The 20,966-nt window shown below is 47.5% G+C and overlaps 2 pseudogenes; both read right to left on the bottom strand.

Annotated features, from left to right (window-relative positions):
• Positions 1–13,047: 13,047 nt before the first annotated feature.
• LOC139228363 (U2 spliceosomal RNA) lies at positions 13,048–13,286 on the bottom strand (annotated as a pseudogene).
• A 140-nt stretch (positions 13,287–13,426) lies between these two features.
• Positions 13,427–13,658, bottom strand: LOC139228341 (U2 spliceosomal RNA; annotated as a pseudogene).
• Positions 13,659–20,966: the final 7,308 nt, after the last annotated feature.

Genomic DNA, 20,966 nt, shown 5'->3' with positions numbered 1-20,966 from the left:
TGGAAATACTCAGCAAGTCAGGCAGCATCTGTAGAGAGAGAAACAGAGTTAACATTTCAGGCCAATGACCCTTTATTTCAGATTTCCAGCATCTGCAATATTTTGCTTTTGTATTAGATGTTAATAGCCTTGTTGCTTCATCAATGAATACATCCTAAATCAGAACACCAGTATAATCTAATTGATACTATTTTGAGGGGGTGCAAGAAAAGAGGGAATTGGGGTTGCATATTCACAAATGTTTGAAGATAGCATAGCAAGTTGATAAGGCGGTTAAGAAAGCATATGGGATACTTGGCTTTATAAATAGGAGCATTGAATTCAAAAGCAAGGAAGTCATACTGTTTTAAATCTCAGGTTAGGCCTCAGCTGCAGTATTGTGGACAATTCTGGGCACCATACTTTAGGAAGGATGTCAAGGCCCTTGGAGAGGGGTACAGAGGAGGTTTACCAAAATGATACCAGGGATGAGGGAGTTCAGTTATGTGGAGAGATTGGAAAAGCTGGTATTGTTCTCCTTAGAGCAGATTCAAAATTCTGAGGGATTTTGATACAGCAAGTAGGAAGAAACTATTTCCTCTGGCAAGTGGGTCACAGATTTAAAATAATTGGCAAAAGAAGTGGAGGGAAAATGAGAAGAAATTTATTCACAGAGAGGGTTGTTAAGATCAGGAATGCATAACCAGAAAGGGTGGTGGAATCAGATTCAATAGGAACTTTTAAAATGCAATTGGGCATGTACTTGAAGAGGACTAATTTGCAGGGTTATGGGGAAAAAGCTGGGCTGTGGGATTAAATTGGACAGCTCTTTCAAAGAGCTGGCAGAGGCACGACAAGCCAAGTGGCCTCCTATGCTGCAAAACTCTCTGTTGGTATTCACAACGTAAGATATGTACCAATTAATGAGAACATATATTTAAACTTTATATGTGGCGTGCATTGTATTCATCTATACAGCTCACAAAGACAAAACATGGAACACTCCTGGACATAGGGCATTAACAGCTGCTGTGTTCTTTCTCCAGTAATCCAAATCACAATCCCACTTTGGCAGAAATAATAGAAAAGCAAATTATAATTTAAATGCAGAAAAATTGCAAAGTGCTGCAGTACAGAGACCTGGGGGTCCTTATGCATGAAACACAAAAAGTTAGTATGCAGGTACAGCAAGTAATCAGGAAGGCAAATGGAATGTTGGCCTTTATTGCAAGAGAGATAGAGTATAAAAGCAGAGAAGTCCTGCTACAACTGTACAGAGTATTGGTGAGGCCACACCTAGAGTACTGCGTACAGTTTTGGTCTCTATTTAAGAAAGGATATACTTGCATTGGAGGCTGTTCGGAGAAGGTTCACTAGGTTGATTCCAGAGATCAAGGGGTTGAATAATGAGGATAGGTTGAGCCTATACACATTGGAGTTCAGAAGAATAAGAGGTGATCTTATTGAAACATATAAAGTAATGAGGGGGCTCGGCAAGGTGGATGCAGAGAGGATATTTCCACTCATAGGGGAAACTAAAACTAGGGGACATAGTCTTAGAATAAGGGGCCGCCCATTTAAAACTGAGATAAGGAGCAATTTCTTCTTAGAGAGGGTTGTAAATCTATGGAATTCTCTGCCCCAGAGAGTTGTGGAGGCTGGGCCATTGAATATATTTAAGGCAGAGATAGACAGATTTTTGAGTGATAAGGGAATAAGGGATTATGGAGAACGGGCAGGGAAGTGGAGCTGAGTCCATGATCAGATCAGCCATGATCTTATTGAATGGCTGAGCAGGCTCGAGGGGCCAAATGGCTGACTCCTGCTCCTATTTCTTATGTTCTTATAACCAATTAATCCCAAATTGTATACCAACTAAAAATGTATGCATTATGTACAAGCATTATATGAAATATATACAGAAACCAGCAAGGATGAAAACAACTCCATAATATCATTTATCAGACTATACTGATGAAATAATTTGACTTAAGATACCTTCTTAAAATAGACATAGTGAAAGTAGAACCAAATTGATTTTTAATCATTTCAAAACTCCCTTAGTCACGTGACATCTTGTTGAATATGTTGCTAATTGTTTCACCCCAGAGGGGTTTAATCAACAAATAAAAAAGAGGTAACTGGGAGGGGAGAAAATCCATGTGTTATTTGGGATACAATAATCACACTAAAGCAACGCAATGAAGAAAACCAGGTTATTGTGTTAACTGTTTATTGACATAATTCGTGTGGCACTTGGGCCCTATCAAACTTTTTCGGACTTGATCAGTTATGAACTTGTTAAAAACACTTTAAAATTGCGAATGCCACGTGACAGCACTTGACAAGTTTCAATGAAAGTTAAAATACCGAGTCTGGCGCCTAATTCACTACCTGAAGGGTTAATAAACTCCAGCTGATGGTCTTTGTCAAGCGCAGGGAAATGTGGCAGCAGACTTCGGAATACAAATCTTTCACCAAAGACCGCTTTCATTTCCCAAACAATTACATTTATAAATATATCCTCTTCTGTAAACTATGACGGGTAGTAACCACTGCACCGTGCAAACTACGCAATGGACTTTAGCCACACAGAAACCTGAACTGGTTAAATCTGACCCTTAACCCAGGTGCTTTCAGAGAAGAGAGATCTTCACAAAAGGCAATACTGGGATGGGGAAACCGGAAAGGCGTTCGGCAAAGGGTTATGATTAATGAGCTGCTTAAAATAGGGAAAACACCCTGCAACGCTGCTTAAAATCCTCCCCGTTCACAACAAATTCTGCATAAAGCACCAGAGGGCAAAGCCGAGGAGAATCAGTGAAGTGTTTGGGTTTTGCAGTAGTGGTCACATGGGCTCAATGTCAGCAAGCACCGATGCAGCATTCTGGGCTGTCACACGCGTTAATCACTGGTCATCGACCTATATGATTGCCTGGACGCAGGATCACCAATCTCTGCAATAGTCAGCTCGGGTATTTTTTATGTTAAGTTTTTCATCCTTCCCATTCCCCTGCCAGATGTTGCAGCCTGTCCTCCGAGCGCCCTCTACCGATACAAAACCTCCACAGACTGCAGGAGAGAAACACAGCAAACTTTACCCAACTCTCACAGGTGTGTTTGCAAAGAAGGAAAGCACCAAGCTGTTCTGGTTACACTGGGAACTGCCTTAACCCTTTCTGTTTAATGAGTTTAGATCCAAGTTCCCCTCCAAGTCGCGCACACCATCCTGACTTGGAAATATATCGACATTCCTTCATTGTCGCAGGGTTAAAACCTGGAACTCCCTCCCGAACTGCACTGTGGGATCACCTTCACCACACGGATTGCAGCGGTTCAAGAAGACGGCTCACCACCATCTTCTCGAGGGGCAATTAGGGATGGGCAATAAACACCGGCCTTGCCAGCGATGCCCACATCCTGTGAACAAATAAATTTTTTTAAATGTTGAATTTCATCCAGCAGGTGACGGATGAGGGTTCCTGAGCCCTCGCTGCACGAGCGGCCATCAGCTGAGCACAAGGACCTGTCCCCCTGCCAAACAACAGAAAGAAAAGAAAGACTTGCATTCATATAACGCTTTTCATGACCGCCGGCCGTCTCAAAGCACTTTACAGTCAATGGAGTACTTTTGGAATGTAGTCACTGCTGTCATCATCATCATAGGCAGTCCCTCGGAATCGAGGAAGGCTTGCTTCCACTCTTAAAATGTGTCCTTAGGTGGCTGAACAGTCCAATACGAGAACCACAGTCCCTGTCAGAGGTGGGACAGATAGTCTTTGAGAGTAAGGGTGGGTGGAACAGGTTTGCCACATGATATATCCGCTGCATGCTCTCGGCAATGAGACTCGAGGTGCTCAGCACCCTCCCGGATGCACTTCCTCCAATTAGAGCGCTCTTTGGCCAACGACTCCCAGGTGTCAATAGGGATGTAGGAAATGCAGCAGCCAATTCCACCGGTACGCTCGCGGCCTTCCGTGAGAGGTGGGCGCCGGAGGGACTGGAGTGCATCGTTACCCCCGGCAACCAAATTTTAATTTGATTTTATATGTTTTAAAGTTTAATTTGTTTTATTTGCCGGTTTTAGTGTCCCCCTCCCCTTTTATAGGGGACACTTGTAAATTATTTGGTTATAATGCCCCCAAAAAAATCACAAAAAAAAACACCCCCCCAAAAAAAAACAAAAAAAAAACAAACAAAAAAAGAGGGCAGTTAATAGTGTTTGGAGTGTCCCCCAGAACGGGGGGGGCACTCGATCTAATGTTTATTTGTTCCCCCCCCCCCAAAAGAGTTGCAGCAGCCAATTTATGCACACAAGCAAGCACCCCCAAACAGCAATGTGATAACGACTAGATAATCTGTTTTTGTTATGTTGATTGAGGGATAAATATTGGCCAGGGCATTGGGGATAACTCCCCTGCTCTTCTTTGAAATAGTGCCATGGGATCTTTTACGTACACCTGAGAGGGCAGACGGGGATTCGGTTTAAAGTCTCATCTGAAAGACGGCACATCCAATAGTGCAGCACTCACTCAGCACTGCAGTGAGAGTCAGCCTAGATTTTTTTTTGAACAGGTCAACAGTTATGTATTTAACCCTTTGTAACTTGCATTACGCCTGACCACCAGAGGGCCGACCTGTTAGAGTCCCAAGGGATCCCAGCATCCCTTTTGAGCACAGTATATAAGCAGGCCACCCACGAGGTACCTGCACTCTGGAACCTAAATAAAGTTGCTGAGGTCACACTTGCTCATTATACACAGTACTCAGTCTCACCATTTATTATGAGTATAACAATTGGCGAAGAGGTAACGAACAAGCACGCAAAAATGCAAAGAACAGTCGGCAGCCTGGAGAAGTTCTCAGAAGGGGACGATTGGGAATCCTTTGTGAAGAGACTCGACCAATACTTTGTGGCCAACGAGCTGGAAGGGGACGAGCACGCCACCAAATGAAGGGCGATCCTCCTAACTGTCTGTGGGGCAACAACCTATGGCCTCATGAAGAATCTCCTGGCCCCGGCAAAACCAACAGAGAAATCCTATGAAGAATTGTATATGCTGGTCCGGGAGCACCTAAATCCTAAGGAAAGCGTTTTGATGGTGAGATATCAGTTTGACGTGTGTCAACGATCGGAGGGCCAGTAAGTGGCAAGCTACATCACCGAACTAAGGCACCTCACAGGACGTTGTGACTTTTTTGTACTGGGCATCGAACATGAGACAATCCTTCTCAAACTGTTGACTGTAGAAACTCCGAATCTGAGTAAAGCCATAACCATAGTCCAGGCATTTATGTCCACCAGCGACAACACCAAGCAGATTTCACAGAACAAAGATATTTTGGCCAGTACTGTGCATAAAGTAACGTCTGTTTTGAGCAGAAATGTACATGGCAGAACAGACACGCCGGCCGACCTCAATTGACCCAGAGTCCGCCATCATCTGTTAATGTGAGGCAGTTAACACCTTGTTGGTGCTGTGGAGGTGATCATCAGCCCCATCAATGCTGCTTTAAGCACTATGCGTGCAATGGTTGCAGAACAATGGGACATCTCCAACGAATGTGCAGGCAAGCTGCACCACATTGCAGAGGAAAATCGATCCACAGTGGATCGGACTGAGTTCGAAACTCGTACGGAGGAGGCAGGAGTGTACAGGGTACAGACGTTCATGACAAAATGCCCAACAATAATGTTGAAAGTCGAACTGAATGGCATTCCAGTATCTATGGAGCTGGACACGGGAGCAAGTCAGTCCAAAATGAGTAAAAAGGCCTTCGACTGGCTGTGGGGAAAGAAGGCACACAGGCCCAAGCTCAGCCCCATTCACACTAAACTAAGGACTTACACCAAGGAACTAATCCCTGTAGTTGGCAGTGCAGAAGTCAAAGTCTCCTATGATGCAGCAGTACACAAACTCCCGCTGTGGATTATGCCAGGGGATGGCCCCACGTTGTTTGGCAGAAGCTGGCTGTGGAAAATCCACTGGAACTGGGATGTTATCTGAGCGCTTTCGCCCATCGACGACGCTTCATGTACCCAGGTTCTAAGCAAGTTCCCATCGTTATTCGAGCCAGGCATTGGAAGCTTCTCGGGGGCGAAAGTGCAGGTCTATTTGGTTCCTGGTACGCGACCCATCCACCAGAAGGCTCGGGCGGTACCGTACATGATGCGTGTAAAAGTGGAAATTGAGCTGGATAGGCTGCAACGTGAAGGCATCATCGTGCCAGTGGAATTCAACGACTGGGCCAGTCCAATTGTTCCGGTACTCAAGGAGGACAGTATGGTTAGAATTTGGGGGGACTATAAAGTAACGATTAACCGTTTTTCGCAGCAGGACCAGTACCCACTACCCAAGGCAGATGACCTATTTGCGACCCTGGTGAAGAGAAGACGTTCACCAAGCTGGACCTGACCTCGGCCTACATGATGCAGGAGCTGGAGGAGTCTTCGAAAGGCCGAACCTGCACAAAGGTCTGTTTATCTACAACCGATGCCCGTTCGTGATTCGGTCGGCCGCGGCGATCTTCCAGCGGAACATGGAGAGCCTGCTAAAGTCGGTTCCTTGCACAGTGGTCTTCCAGGATGACATATTGGTCACAGATCGGGACACCATGAAGCACTTGAAGAATCTGGAGGAGGTTCTTAGTTGGTTGGATCATGTGGGGCTCAGGTTGAAACGCTCAAAGTGTGTTTTCCTGGCACAGGACGTCGAATTCTTAGGAAGGAGAATCGCAGCTGATGGCATCAGACCCACCGACGCCAAGATGGAGGCCATCAAGAATGCACCATGACCACAGAACGTGATGGAGCTGTGGTCGTTCCTGGGACTCCTTAACTATTTCAGTAATTCTCTACTTGGGTTAAGCACCTTGCTAGAACCCCTACAGCGCATGGGAGATGACTGGGTATGGGGCAATTCACAAGAGGCTGCCTTTAAGAAAGCCAGAAATTTATTGTGTTCGAACAAACTGCTTGTCCTGTATAATACATGTAAACGATTAGTGTTAGCTTGTGATGCGTCGTCATAGTTGAGTGTGTGTTATAACAGGCTAATGATTCGGGGATTTTGCAACCGGTTGCGTATGCACCCAGGAGTTTGTCCAAGGCCGAAAGGGCCTATAGCAAGGTTGAAAAAGAGGCTTTGGCGTGCGTTTACGGAGTAAAAAAAATGCACCAGTACTTACTTGGCCTCAAGTTTGAGCTTGAAACTGACCACAAGCCGTTCATATCGCTGTTCTCTGAGATCAAAGGGATTAACACAAATGCCTCTGCCCGCATCCAAAGATGGGCGCTCACGCTGTCGGCATACAACTATGTAATCCACCACAGACCGGGCATAGACAACTGCGCAGATGCTCTCAGTCGGCTACCATTGCCCACTACCGGGATGGCAATGGCACAGCCAACGGACTTGCTCATGGTCATGGAGGCATTTGAGAATGAGAAGTCCCCCGTTACGACCCGGCAGATCAGGACCTGGACCAGCCAGGATCCTTTACTGTCCTTGGTAAAAAACTGTGTCCTCCATGGGAGCTGGTCCAGTGTCCCAGTGGAGATGCAGGAAGCGATTAAGCCGTTCCACAGACGCAAAGACGAGTTATCCCTGCAGGCGGACTGTCTTTTGTGGGGCAATCACGTGGTCTTCCCCAAGAAAGGCAGAGACGCATTTATTTACAAACTGCACAACACCCACCCAGGCATTGTAATGATGAAAGCCATAGCCAGATCCCATGTGTGGTGGCCCGGCATCGACTCAGATTTAGAGTCATGCGTGCGCCAGTGCAACACTTGCTCTCAGTTGAGCAATGCACCCAGAGAGACACCGCTAAGTTTGTGGTCGTGGCCATCCAAACCATGGTCGAGGATCCATGTAGACTATGCGGGCCCATTCCTAGGCAAAATGTTTTTGGTTATCGTGGACGCTTACTCAAAATGGATTGAATGTGCAATAATGTCTGCAAGCACATCCACGGCCACCATTGGAAGCCTACGAGTCATGTTTGCCACGTACGGCTTGCTTGATGTCCTAGTCAGCGACAATGGGCCATGCTTCACCAGTGCTGAATTCAAGGAATTCATGACCCACAACAGGATCAAACATGTCACATCTGCCCCGTTCAAGCTCGCATCCAACAGCCAGGCAGAACGAGCAGTTCAGACCATCAAGCAAAGCTTGAAACATGTGTCGGAAGGCTCCCTGCAGACCCGCCTTTCCCAAGTGCTGTTCAGCTACCGCACCAGACCCCACTCACTCACCGGGGTTCCCCCAGCTGAGCTGCTCATGAAAAGGGTGCCTAAAACAAGGCTGCCTCTTGTCCGCCCTGATCTCCATGATCACGTGGAGGGCAAGCGGCATCAGCAAAGTATGTACCATGACCGCGCAAATTTGTCACATGATATTGAGATCAATGATCCTGTGTTTGTGCTCAATTATGGACATGGTCTCAAATGGCTTGCTGGTATGGACACAGCCAAAGAGGTGAGTTGGGTGTTTCAGGTCAAACTGACCAATGGACAAACGCACAGAAAACATTTGAACCAAATAAAATTGCGGTTCACCAACAGCTATGAACAACCCGAAGAGGACACCACCAACTTTGACCTTCCAACACACAGACAAGTGGAAACTGACATCATAGTTGACCACGAAACCAAACTCTTCATCCCAACAGCCCAGTGAAGAATTGACCAGCCCACCCACACCAGCATTTGTACCGAGACGATCAACAAGGGAGCGCAAAGCCCCAGATCATCTCATCTTGTAAATAAGTGTACTATTGACTTTACGGGGGAGTGATGTTATGTATTTAACCCTTTGTAACTTGCATTACACCTGACCACCAGAGGGCCTACCTGTTGGAGTCCCAAGGGATCCCAGCATCCCTTGGGGGCACAGTATATAAGCAGGCCATCCACGAGGTACCTACACTCTGGAACCTTAGTAAAGGAGCTAAGGTCAAACTTGCTCATTACACACAGTACTCAGTCTCACCATTTAGTATAACATCAACAAAGGTCATCATCAGGTGCCGGGGTGGGAGCATGTTCATGAATACAATTCCTGAAGTACGGGAGATCACACTGGCTAAAAACATATCTGAAACCAAGGGAATAGTATTTTACTCTGGTGAATGAGGACATCCATGTTTACGCACTGCCCAGCAATTATCGCCCGACCCCAGCTGGTTGGTCTACAACAACAACTTGTATTTATATAGTGCCATTAATTCAGTAAAACATCCCAAGGTGCTTCGCAGGAATGTTACCAAACAAAATTTGACACTGAGCCACAAGGAGATATGATGACCAAAAGCTTGGTTAAAGATGTAGGTTTTAAGGAGTGGCTTAAAGGAGGAGAGAGATAGAGAGGCGGAGAAGTTTAGGGAAGGAATTCCAGAGTTTAGGGTTTTGGCAACTGAAAGAACGCCGCCAATGAGGGAGCGATTAAAATAGGGGATGTGTAAGAAGCCAGAATTGGAGGACTGCTGAGATCTCGGAGGGTTGTAGGGCTGGAGAAGGTTACAGATAAGGTTACAGAGTCTATAGCTTTCCTCCACAAGAAGTTTCATCACATGACACCTGCCGGTAGTTAAACTTGCTGCTGAAATCTTCACCCCCCAAATTTTTTCCCACTAGGTTACTGAAAGTGCGAGCTGATAATGGCGCAGTGAGGGGTACAGGGCACCTGGGACTGGAGTGAACAGGACAACCAACAGGGTATCTCCTTAACCAATGATATTTAAGGATTGGGAAATAAACAGCAGAAGGCCTGGGAAGGAGGGTGAAAGAAAAAGGAAGAACAACTTGCATTTATATAGCGCCTTTCACGGCCATCTCAAAGCACTTTACAGCCAATTAACTACTTTTTTTTGGAGTGTACTCACTGTTGTAATGTGGGAAACGCAGCTGCCAAATTGTGTACAGCAAGCTCCCACAAACAGCAATGTGATAATGATCAAATAATCTGTTTTTGTTATGTTGATTGAGGGATAAATATTGGCCAGGACACTGGGGATAACTCCCCTGCTCTTCTTCGAAATAGTGCCGTGGGATCTTTTACGTCCACCTGAGAGGGCAGATGGGGCCTCGGATTAACGTCTCATCCAAAAGACGACACGTCTGACAGTGCAGCGCTCCCTCAGTACTGCACTGGAGTGTCAGCCTAGATTATTGTGCTCAATTCTCTGGAGTCGGAGTGGATTCACAACTCAGTTTAATTTCATATCGTTACCTACTTTGCAGAGCTGGATTGGCACCCTTGGTTGTTAACTGATTAGATAAATGTCTGTTAAGATGCTCGAGAGGCACAAAATGAGCATTTTGCAGGCGGGTCCTGATTGCCCAAGCTTCTGCCATATCAACTCACAAGATTCTGTAGAACTGCTTCATCCACTAAGATAACTGAAGCAGTTGGCATTTCTATCTGGCGCCGTTAAAATAGACAAAACATTTTTTTTCAATCCTGATTGGCTCCGTACAGAGGGGGCAGAAGGGCACATGGTTGGAGGCTGCGGAGAGGAGGGGGGACTGGGAAAAACAGCACCACCACGTCCCACAATTTTAGGGAGACACCGGACGTTCCAGCTTCTTGGTGCAGGTGGGGACCAGAGAGCCACCTACAGTGTCATTTGCACTCGCCTGCCCAATGCAAATTAGAAGCCCTCCCACTGACCTCACAAACTCCAGCTAGGCCCCGCTGAAGTACATTGGCTGGCACGATCCTGGCATAACTGCCAGAGGTACATCCCATGGATTTTCAGGGCCAATGTTTTAAACAATAAAGAAAGAAAGACTTGCATTTCTATAGTGCCTTTCACGACCACTGGACGTCCCAAAGCGTTTTCAGCCAATGAGGTACTTTTTGAAGAGTAGTCACTGATGTTGTTATGTATGTAAACCTGTAACCACCAGAGGGCTTATCCCTTGGAGTCCCAAAGGATCCCACAATCCCTTGGGAGCACCTGTATATAAGGAGACCTCACAGGCTGGAGAGGAACTCTCAGATCTGTAATAAAGGACTACGGTCACACTTACTTTGAGCTTGCAGTAACTAGTCTCACTCTTTATCTAAGACATAACAACTGGCAACGAGATACAGATGACGAACCCCAAAGCAACAACGCAGAGAACTGTGGGTATCCTGGAGAAATTTTCGGAGGGAGATGATTGAGAAACCTTCGTGGAGCGACTTGACCAATACTTTGTGGCCAATGAGCTGGAAGGAGAAGGGAACGCTGCCAAACGAAGGGCGATCCTTCTCACCATTTGCGGGGCATCAACATATGGCCTCTTGAAAAACCTGCTCACTCCAGCAAAACTCACAGACAAGTCGTACGATGAGTTGTGCACACTGGTCCGGGAGCACCTAAACCCGAAGGAAACCATTCTGATGGCGAGGTATCAGTCCTACACGTCTGAAGGCCTTCAGAGGTCTGAAGGCCAGGAAGTGGTGAGCTATGTCGCCGAGCTAAGGCGCCTTGCAGGACATTGCGAATTTGAAGGACACTTGGAGCATATGCTCAAGGACTTCGTTGTACTTGGCATTGGCCATGAAGTAATACTTCGCAAACTTTTGACTGTAGAGACCCCAACCTTGAGTAAAGCCATAGTGATAGCGCAGGTGTTTATCTCCACCAGTGACAATACCAAACAAATTTCCCAGCACACGAGCGCTGCTGCAAGTACTGTGAACAAAGTAACGTTGCTTTCAAATCGAAATGTACATGGCAGGACTTACACGCCTATAGCTGCATGTCTGCAGATGACTCAGAGTCCACCATCAAGGGTGGTGAATACAAGGCAATTAACACCTTGTTGGCTCTGCGGGGGTGATCATCGATTCCATTCATGCCGCTTCAAAGGATACGTTTGCAAGGGCTGTGGAACAATGGGAGTGGGCCAGTCCAATTGTTCCAGTCCTCAAGGAAGATGGCACCGTCAGGATCTGTGGTGATTACAAAGTAAGTATTAATCATTTCTCGCTGCAGGATCAATAGCTGCTACCAAAGGCAGACGATCTATTTGCGACACTGGCGGGAGGGAAAACGTTCACGAAGCTGGACTTGACCTCGGCCTACATGACGCAGGAGCTGGAGGAATCTTCGATAGGCCTCACCTGCATCAACATGCACAAAGGTCTTTTCGTTTACAACAGATGCCCGTTTGGGATTCGATCAGCTGCGGCGATATTCCAGAAGAACATGGAAAGCTGGCACCATAGTCTCCCAGGACGATATCTTGGTTACAGGGACACCGTCGAGCACCTGCAGAACCTGGAGGAGGTTCTTAGTCGGCTTAATCATGTGGGGCTCAGGTTAAAAGTGCATTTTCCTGGCGCCTAAAGTGGAGTTCCTGGGGAGAAGAATCGTAGGGGACAGCATCAGGCCCACCGATTCGAAGACGGAGGCAATCAAAAACGCACCAAGAGCACAGAACGTGATGGAGCTGCGGTCGTTTCTAGGACTCCTGAACTATTTTGGTAACTCCTTACTGGGCTTAGCACATTGTTAGAACCCCTGCACTCTTTACTGTGTAAAGGAGATGAATGGGTATGGGGTAAAAGCCAAGAAAATGCCTTTGAGAAAGCTAGGAAGCTGTTATGTTCAAACAAATTGCTTCTGTTGTACGATCCACGTAAACTTTTGGTACTAGCATGTGATGCATCGTCATAGGGTGTCGGGTGTGTATTGCAACAAGCTAATGAATTTGGGAAATTGTAACCGGTTGCTTATGCATCCAGAAGCCTGTCTAAGGCTGAGAGGGTCTACAGTATGATTGAAAAAGAAGCGTTAGCGTGTGTTTACAGGGTAAAGAAAATGCATCAATATCTGTTCGGACTCAAATTTGAATTGGAAACCTACCATAAGCAGCTTATTTTCTGAAAATAAGGGTATAAATACAAATGCATCAGCCCGCATCCAGAGATGGCCACTCATGTTTTTTTTTGTTTTTTTTTTAATTCGTAGCCAATCGTTCCAATTCTTTGTCAAATCACAAACGCCAGAGGTCACCTTGGGCCCATTCAAGGATCACTCTGCGCCAATGCTCTTAGCCAAAAGGCCTAGAGCCACTGCACCGTTCCTGGAAGTACTGCAATACCAGGTTCGTGCCATGGAGGTGGATGGGTCAGGTCCCCCACACACCTCCGTGGAGGTGGATGGGTCAAGCCACCCCACCCACCTCCTATTTCCAAAAAAACAAGCATATACCTTCCTGATCCAGGGAGAACCACCTTGGGGTTATGGTGGTTACTCCCCTGTCAGGTCAGTTACGCATGATCTTAGCCAAAAGGCCGAGAAGATGGCCACTCATGTTTTTTTTTTTTAATTTTTTTTTAAATTCGTAGCCAATCGTTCCAATTCTTTGTCAAATCACAAACGCCAGAGGTCACCTTGCACACGCCAAGGATCACTCTGCGCCAATGCTCTTAGCCAAAAGGCCTAGAGCCACTGCACCGTTCCTGGAAGTACTACAATACCAGGTTCGTGCCATGGAGGTGGATGGGTCAGGTCCCCCACACACCTCCGTGGAGGTGGATGGGTCAAGCCACCCCACCCACCTCCTGTTTCCAAAAAAGCAAGCATATACCTTCCTGATCCAGGGAGAACCACCCGGAGGTCATGGTGGCTGGTCAGGTCAGTTACGCATGATCTTAGCCAAAAGGCCGAGAAGCGATATACAACTACGCCATCCACCACAAGCCAGGCACAAAAAACTGTGCCGATGCTCTCAGTAGGCTACCATTGCCCACCACTGGGGTGGAGATGGCACAGCCTGCAGACTTAGTTATGGTAATGGAAGCATTCGAGAGTGAGCAATCACCTGTTACCGCCCGACAGATTAGAACCTGGATGAGCCAGGACCCCTTACTGTCCTGAGTAAAAAACTGTGTGCTCCACGGGAGTTGGTCTAGTGTCCCATTAGAGATGCAGGAAGAAATAAAGCCGTACCAGCGGTGCAAAGATGAAATGTCTATACAGGCAGACTGCCTCCTATGGGGTAATCGGGTAGTTGTGATCACTTTCATTAGTGATCTCCACAGTACCCACCCAGGCATTGTAATGATAAAAGCGATAGCCTGATCCCACATGTGGTGGCCCGGTATCGAAGCAGACTTAGAGTCCTGTGTGCACAAATGTAATACATGTTCTTAGTTAAGCAATGCACCCAGGGAGGCATCACTAAGTTTATGGTCTTGGCCCTCCAAACCATGGTCTAGGGTTCATGTTGACTATGCAGGCCCATTCTTGGGAAAAATGTTTTTAGTGGTTGTGGATGCGTACTCCAAGTGGATTGAATATGTGATAATGTTGGCAAGCACGTCCGCTGCCACCATTGAAAGCCTACGGGCCATGTTTGCCACGCACGGTCTGCCTGATGTCCTTGTAAGTGACAATGGGCCATGCTTTACCAGCACCGAATTCAAGGAATTCATGACCCGCAATGGGATCAAACATGTCACGTCTGCCCCATTTAAGCCAGTGTCCAATCGTCAGGCAGAACGAGCAGTTCAAACAATCAAGCAGAGCTTGAAAAGGGTAACTGAAGGCTCACTGCAGACTCACTTATCCCGAGTCCTGCTCAGTTTCTGCACAAGACCCCACTTGCTCACTGGGGTCCCTCCCGCTGAACTGCTCATGAAAAGAGCACTTAAGATAAGGCTTTCGTTAGTCCACCCTGATCTACAAGAACAAGTAGAGAGCAGGCGGCTTCAACAGAATACATATCATGATCGCGTAAATGTGTCACGTAAAATTGAAGTAAATGCTCCTGTATTTGTGTTGAACTATGGACAGGGTCCCAAGTGGATTGCTGACACTGTTTTGGCCAAAGAGGGGAGTAAGATGCTTGTGGTCAAACTTGCAAATGGACTCACCTGCAGAAAACACTTGGACCAAACCAAACTCAGATTTATGGACTATCCAGGACAACCCACAATAGACTCTACCTTTTTCGACCCTCCAACACACACAAGTGGCAACTGACCCAGCAGTTGACCACGAAGCAGAACCCATCACCCGCAGCAGCCCAGCAAGACTCACCACGCCCAGCAGTCCAGCAAGGCCAGCTGCGCAGCAACCCAGTGAAGGCCCAAACAAACGATTCACCAACACCAGCATTTGCACCGACATGATCAACCAGGGAAAGGAAGGCCCCAGGTGGACTCACATTGTAAATAGTTACACTATTGACTTTGGAGGGGGATTGTTGTTATGTATGTAAACCTGTAATTACCATGTCTAACCACCAGAGGGCTTATCCCCTGGAGTCCGAAGGGATCCCACAATCCCTCGGGAGCATCTGTATATAAGGAGGCCTCACAGGTTGGAGAGACACTTTGAGATCTGTAATAAAGGACTACGGTCACATTTACTTTAAGCTTGCAGTATCTAGTCTGACTCTTTATCTAAGACATAACAGTTGTAATATAGAAATGTATGAAATACAGGAGCCAATTGGCATGCAGCAAACTCCCACAAACAGCGATATTAAATTGAGGCCCCATCTGCCCTCTCAGGTGGACGTGAAGTCTCCAGATAACCTTTTTTTTTATTGACATTGATTGAGGGATAAATATTAGTCAGGACACCAGGGATAACATGCTGTTCTTCTTTGAAATAGTGCCATAGGATCTTTTATGTTCACCTGAGAGGGCAGTCAGGGCCTCAGTTTAACATCTCATCTGAAAGACGGCACCTCCAACAGTGCAGCACTCCCTCAGTACTGTACTGGAGTGTCAGCCTAGATTTTTGTGCTTAAGTCTCTCGAGTGGGATTTGAACCCACAACCTCCTGACTCAGGGGTAATGGTACTACCCACTGAGCCACAATAAGGAAAATGTTCTGGTTCTGGCATTGGGACTGTGGGACTGATTCACTGCAAGCTTTGCACTTGCATGAGTTGGATATGGCCAATTCTGCTGAACCCTCCAAGGTTGACTCATTCAATATTCAAGGTGCCTTCTTGACGTCAATTGAGCCTCACACTGGGAGTTTGCCAAAGGGAAATCATATATTCTGCTTGTCAGCAGCCTTTAAAGGTCTGCATATAGACATAAAGGAATGCAGCCTCTTAAACTTGTTGGCAACTTTTCCAAAGTAGTGGCTGGCAAAAAGCAGCAGATAGAAAAGAACATGCAGACAGGAAATGGAATCTATAGGGAACTAATGGAGCAGTCCAAATGGAGGTGTTATGGTACTTTTTTTATTCGTTCACGGGATGTGGGCATCGCTGGCAAGACCAGCATTTATTGCCCATCCCTAATTGCCCTTGAGAAGGTGGTGGTGAGCTGCCTTCTTGAACCGTTGCAGTCCGTGTGGTAAAGATGCTCCCACAATGCTGTTAAAGAGGGAGTTCCATGATTTTGACCCAGTGACCATGAACGACCGACGATATATTTCCAAATCAGGATGGTGTGTGACTTGGAGGGGAATTTACAGGTGATGGTGCTCCCATGTACCTGCTGCCCATGTCCTTCTAGGTGGTATAGGTCGGGGGTTTGGGAGATGCTGTCGAAGAAATGGGATGGGTGTAAATCATTTTGCCTCAGCTGGCAATTGCAATGTATTTGCTTCATGGGTTCTTTGCTTAAGAATTCATAGCAACACATTGCTACTAAGAACTAATTGGTTTATTAGCAAAAGGTTTAACAATCACACTACACATTACCAGTTCATCTACCAGGCTCACAACCACCTGCCTTATTGTGGATCCCTCAAACCCAACTGGTTGGGGTTTTATTGAGTCTTGTGAACCATCATCATCATAGGCAGTCTCTCAGAATCGAGGAAGACTTGCTTCCACTCCTAAAGTGAGTCCTTTGGTGGCTGAACAGTCCAATACGGGAGCCACAGACCCTGTCTCAGTTGGGACAGACATTCTTCGGGGGAAGGGGGGTGGGTGGGGCTGGTTTGCCGTGCGCTCCTTCCGCTGCCTGCGCCTGACCTCTTCACGTTTGCAGCATTGAGATTCGAAGAGCTCAATGCCCTCCCGGATGCACTTTCTCCACCTAAGGCGGTCTTCGGCCAGGGACTCCCAGGTGTCAGTGGTGATGTCGCACTTCACCAGTGAGGGTGTCCGTGTAACGTTTCTGCTGCCCACCTTTGGCTCGTTAACTGTGAAGGAGCTCCGCATAAAGCAATTGCTTAGGGAGTCTCGTGTTTGCCCAGCGAAGCTGATCGAGTGTGGTCAGTGCTTCAATGCTGGGGATGTTAGATTGGGCAAGGACACTGATGTTGGTGCACCTGTCCTCCCAGGGGATTTGCAGGATCTTGCGGAGACATCGTTGGTGATATACCAGCGACTTGAGGTATCTTCTGTACATCGTCCATGCCTCTGATCCATACAGGAGGGCGGGTATTACTACAGCCCTGTAAACCATGAGCTTGGTGGTAGATTTGAGGGCTTGGTCTTCGATAACTCTTTTCCTCAGGCGGCCGAAGGCTGCACTGGCGCACTGGAGGCGATGTTGAATCTTCGCATCAATGTCTGCCTTCGTTGATAAGAAGCTCCCGAGATATGGGAAGTGGTCCACATAGTCGAGGGCCGCGCCGTGAATCTTGATGACTGGGGGGCTGTCCTGTGTGGTGTGGACAGGCCAGTGGAGGACCTTTGTCTTATGGATGTTAAGCATAAGGCCCATGCTTTCATATGCCCCGGTGAATACATTGACTATATTCTGGAGTTCAGCCTCAGAATGTGCACAAATGCAGGCGTCATCCACGTACTGTAACTCAATGACAGAGGTTGGGGTGATCTTGGACCTGGCCTGGAGGCGGTGTTGGTTAAACAGCTTCCCACTGGTTCTGTAGTTTAATTCCACTCCAGCGGGGAGCTTGTTGACTGTGAGTTGGAGCATGGCAGCGAGGAAGATTGAGAAGAGGGTTGGAGCGATGACGCAGCCCTGTTTGACCCCCGTCCGGACGTGGATTGGGTCTGTAATGGATCCACTGGTAAGGATCATGGCCTGTATGTCATCGTGGAGCAGGCGAAGGATGTTGACAAACTTTTGGGGGCATCCAAAATGGAGGAGGACACTCCATAAGCCCTCACAGTTGACAATATCAAAGGTCTTTGTAAGATCTAAAAAGGCCATGTATAAGGGCTGGCACTGCTCCCTGCATTTTTCCTGCAGTTGTCGTGCTGCAAAGATCATGTCCATTGTCCCCATAGGGGACGAAATCCGCACTGTAATTCCGGAAGGAGCTCCTCGGCCACAGGGAGAAGACGGTTGAGGAGAACTCAAGCGACAACCTTCCCTGTGGCTGATAGCAGAGAGATGCCCCTGTAGTTGCTGCAGTCGGACTTGTCCCCCTTTTTTAAAATTGTCACGTTCACAGCATCTCTCAGATCTCCCGGCATGCTCTCCTCCCTCCAGATGAGAGAGATGAGGTCATGTGTCCGCGCCAACAGCGCCTCTCCGCCATACTTTAGCGCCTCAGCAGGAATTTCATCCGCACCCGTAGCCTTGTTATCCTTGAGCTCTTTTATGGCTTTGCCTACCTCGTGCAGCGTTGGGGTTTCATTGAGCTGGTGGCGGGTCATATGCTGCGGGATGGAGTCGAGAACACTCAAGTCAAAGGCAGAGTCTCGATTGAGGAGATCTTCAAAGTGCTCCTTCCAGCGGGCCCTGACAGCCTCGGTGTCCTTGATAAGTGTTTCCCTGTTCTTGGCCAGGAGTGGGGTCAAGTCAAATCAATCCCTGTTGAAATGATGCACTCCAGCCCCTCCAGTGCCTGCCTCTCGTGGAGGGCTGCGAGCGTACCGGTGGACACTGCCTGCTCCAGAAGAGAGACAGGCAGTCGGGCTGAATCGCCCCCCTCGACCACCCGCTGCCTGGACCGGCTAATGGCCCCCTTGGTCATGTCCAGGAACAGTCCTATGAGGAGGCCTTCCGACCTGCCCGCTCCCCTCCGCACAAGGTGCCCAAAGATCAGGAGTGTGGGACTGAAGTGCAATCAGAATTTGAGGAGCAGGGGCTGCAACCTGACACACTCCACATAAACATGGAACACGGACTCTTCCAGATTGTAGAAATTCAACAGCTCTACAACTATTTTGTAGAAAACAATCAAGTGCCCCCTGATTATAGGGGGGTCACACTTCAAAACCTTTTCAGGTGCCCCAGTTTTTTCTTGTTCATTTTTTTTCCCCTGAGGCCATCAAAACACAAATTATACAAGTGCCACCTGGCTAAAAGGAGGGGGAACTAAAACCGACAAACTTAAATAAATTAAACTTTTGACATGGTTCAAATTAAAATTTGGTTGCCGGGGGTGATGATGCACTCCAGTCCCTCCGGTGCCCATCTCTCGTGGAAGGCCGCGAGAGTACCGGTGGATACCGTGTGCTCCATCTCCAGGGACATCCTAGCTCGGATGTAACCACGGAAGAGAGGCAGGCAGTCGGGCTGATCAACAGCTCTACAACTCTTTTGTGCTGAAACAAAATTAACAGTAAATCAAAGTGCCCCCTTATTAAAGGGGTGGGGGGGGAGGGGGACACACTCCAAACACTTTTCAAGTGCCCTTTTTGGGGTTTTTGGGGGGGGGGGGGTTTTCTGTGGGGCTTTTGTGCTTTGTTTAGGGCACCTAGAGGCAAATTATACAAGTGCCCTCTGACTGGGGGGACACTAAAACCTGGCAATAAAACAAATTAAACTTTAAAACATATAAAATCAAATTAAAATTTAGTTGCCGGGGGTGATGATGCACTCCAGTCCCTCCAGCGCCCATCTCTCGTGGAAGGCCACGAGAGTACCGGTGGACACTGCGTGCTCCATCTCCAGGGACACCCTGACTCGGATGTAAGCGTGGAAGAGAGGCAGGCAGTCGGGCTGATCAACAGCTCTACAACTCTTTTGTTGTCAACAGCTCTACAAATCTGTGAGCATACTCACAGGTGCATATATTGCAGCATTCAGGGGAACCTTTCCCAAAAGACATCGTGCACAGCATGCATGTCAGGAAATGACAGCCAAGGTCAAAACTATCTCCACTGTTAGCAGGCCTGGGAACAGATGTGCAAGAAGGTAGCACAACTTATGAAAGCTGCCATATACCAGGTGGAAGGCCCAAGTATGCATGCCATCAAGTATTGTGTAGTGTCCTTACACACTACTATAAATTCACACGAGGCACATTCTGCAGATAAGGTCACTGTGACTCGAACCTTCATTCACAGGACCAAGAAGTGATGACCCTGCGTGGGACCTCCCTTTAAACACCTGGATGACCAGGTGAGGAGTGTCTCCCACAAGTTCACCCACTGTGGTCAAGGTGTGCATTTCTTAGGTGTATACAGTATGCAGTGTTGTTACATGAAGGTTACAGTTACATGAAGGTTACATACATGACATCATCTCCCCCCCCAACGTCTTATGAGGTCAAAGATTAAGTCTTTCAGGCGGTCGACACTCTCTTGTGGAGCGCCGCAGTTGGGGCTCTGTTTGTTGAGCCATGGTATGCGTGTCTGTCACCTGTGGTGATTCCGGCCTCTCCGGGCTGGCCGCAGGGACTGTGCATGCTGCTCAAAGTTCTTGTTGCTCGTTCACTGGCGATGGTGTGGGCAGCATCTCCTGACCTTGCTCAGGTTCCTCAGTGTCCATGCTGAACCTTTTTTTTACTTGGTCCAGATGCTTGCGGCATATCTGTCCATTGTTAAGTCTGACCACTATGACCCTATTCCCTTCTTTGCCAATTACAGTACCCTCAAGCCACTTGGACCCCAAAGCGTGATAAGAACAAATACAGAGTCATCGATTTCTATACATCTCTCCTTTGAGTTACGGTCATGGCACTCATTTTGGGATTGGCGCTTGCCCTCAACAATGTTCGACAGGACTGGATGAATGAGGGACAGCCAAGTTTTAAGTGTATGTTTCATGAGTAGTTCCGCGGGCGGGACTCCCGTGAGCGAATGCGGTCGGGACCTATAGACCAGCAGGAGGCACGATAGGCGGCATTGAAGGGAGAGTCCTTGAATC

This window comes from Pristiophorus japonicus, chromosome 17 (genome assembly GCF_044704955.1).
Source record: "Pristiophorus japonicus isolate sPriJap1 chromosome 17, sPriJap1.hap1, whole genome shotgun sequence".
Taxonomy (NCBI): Eukaryota; Metazoa; Chordata; class Chondrichthyes; family Pristiophoridae; genus Pristiophorus; species Pristiophorus japonicus.
The sequence above is the reverse complement of the archived record's forward strand: the minus strand, read 5'-3'. Positions and strand labels throughout refer to the sequence as shown.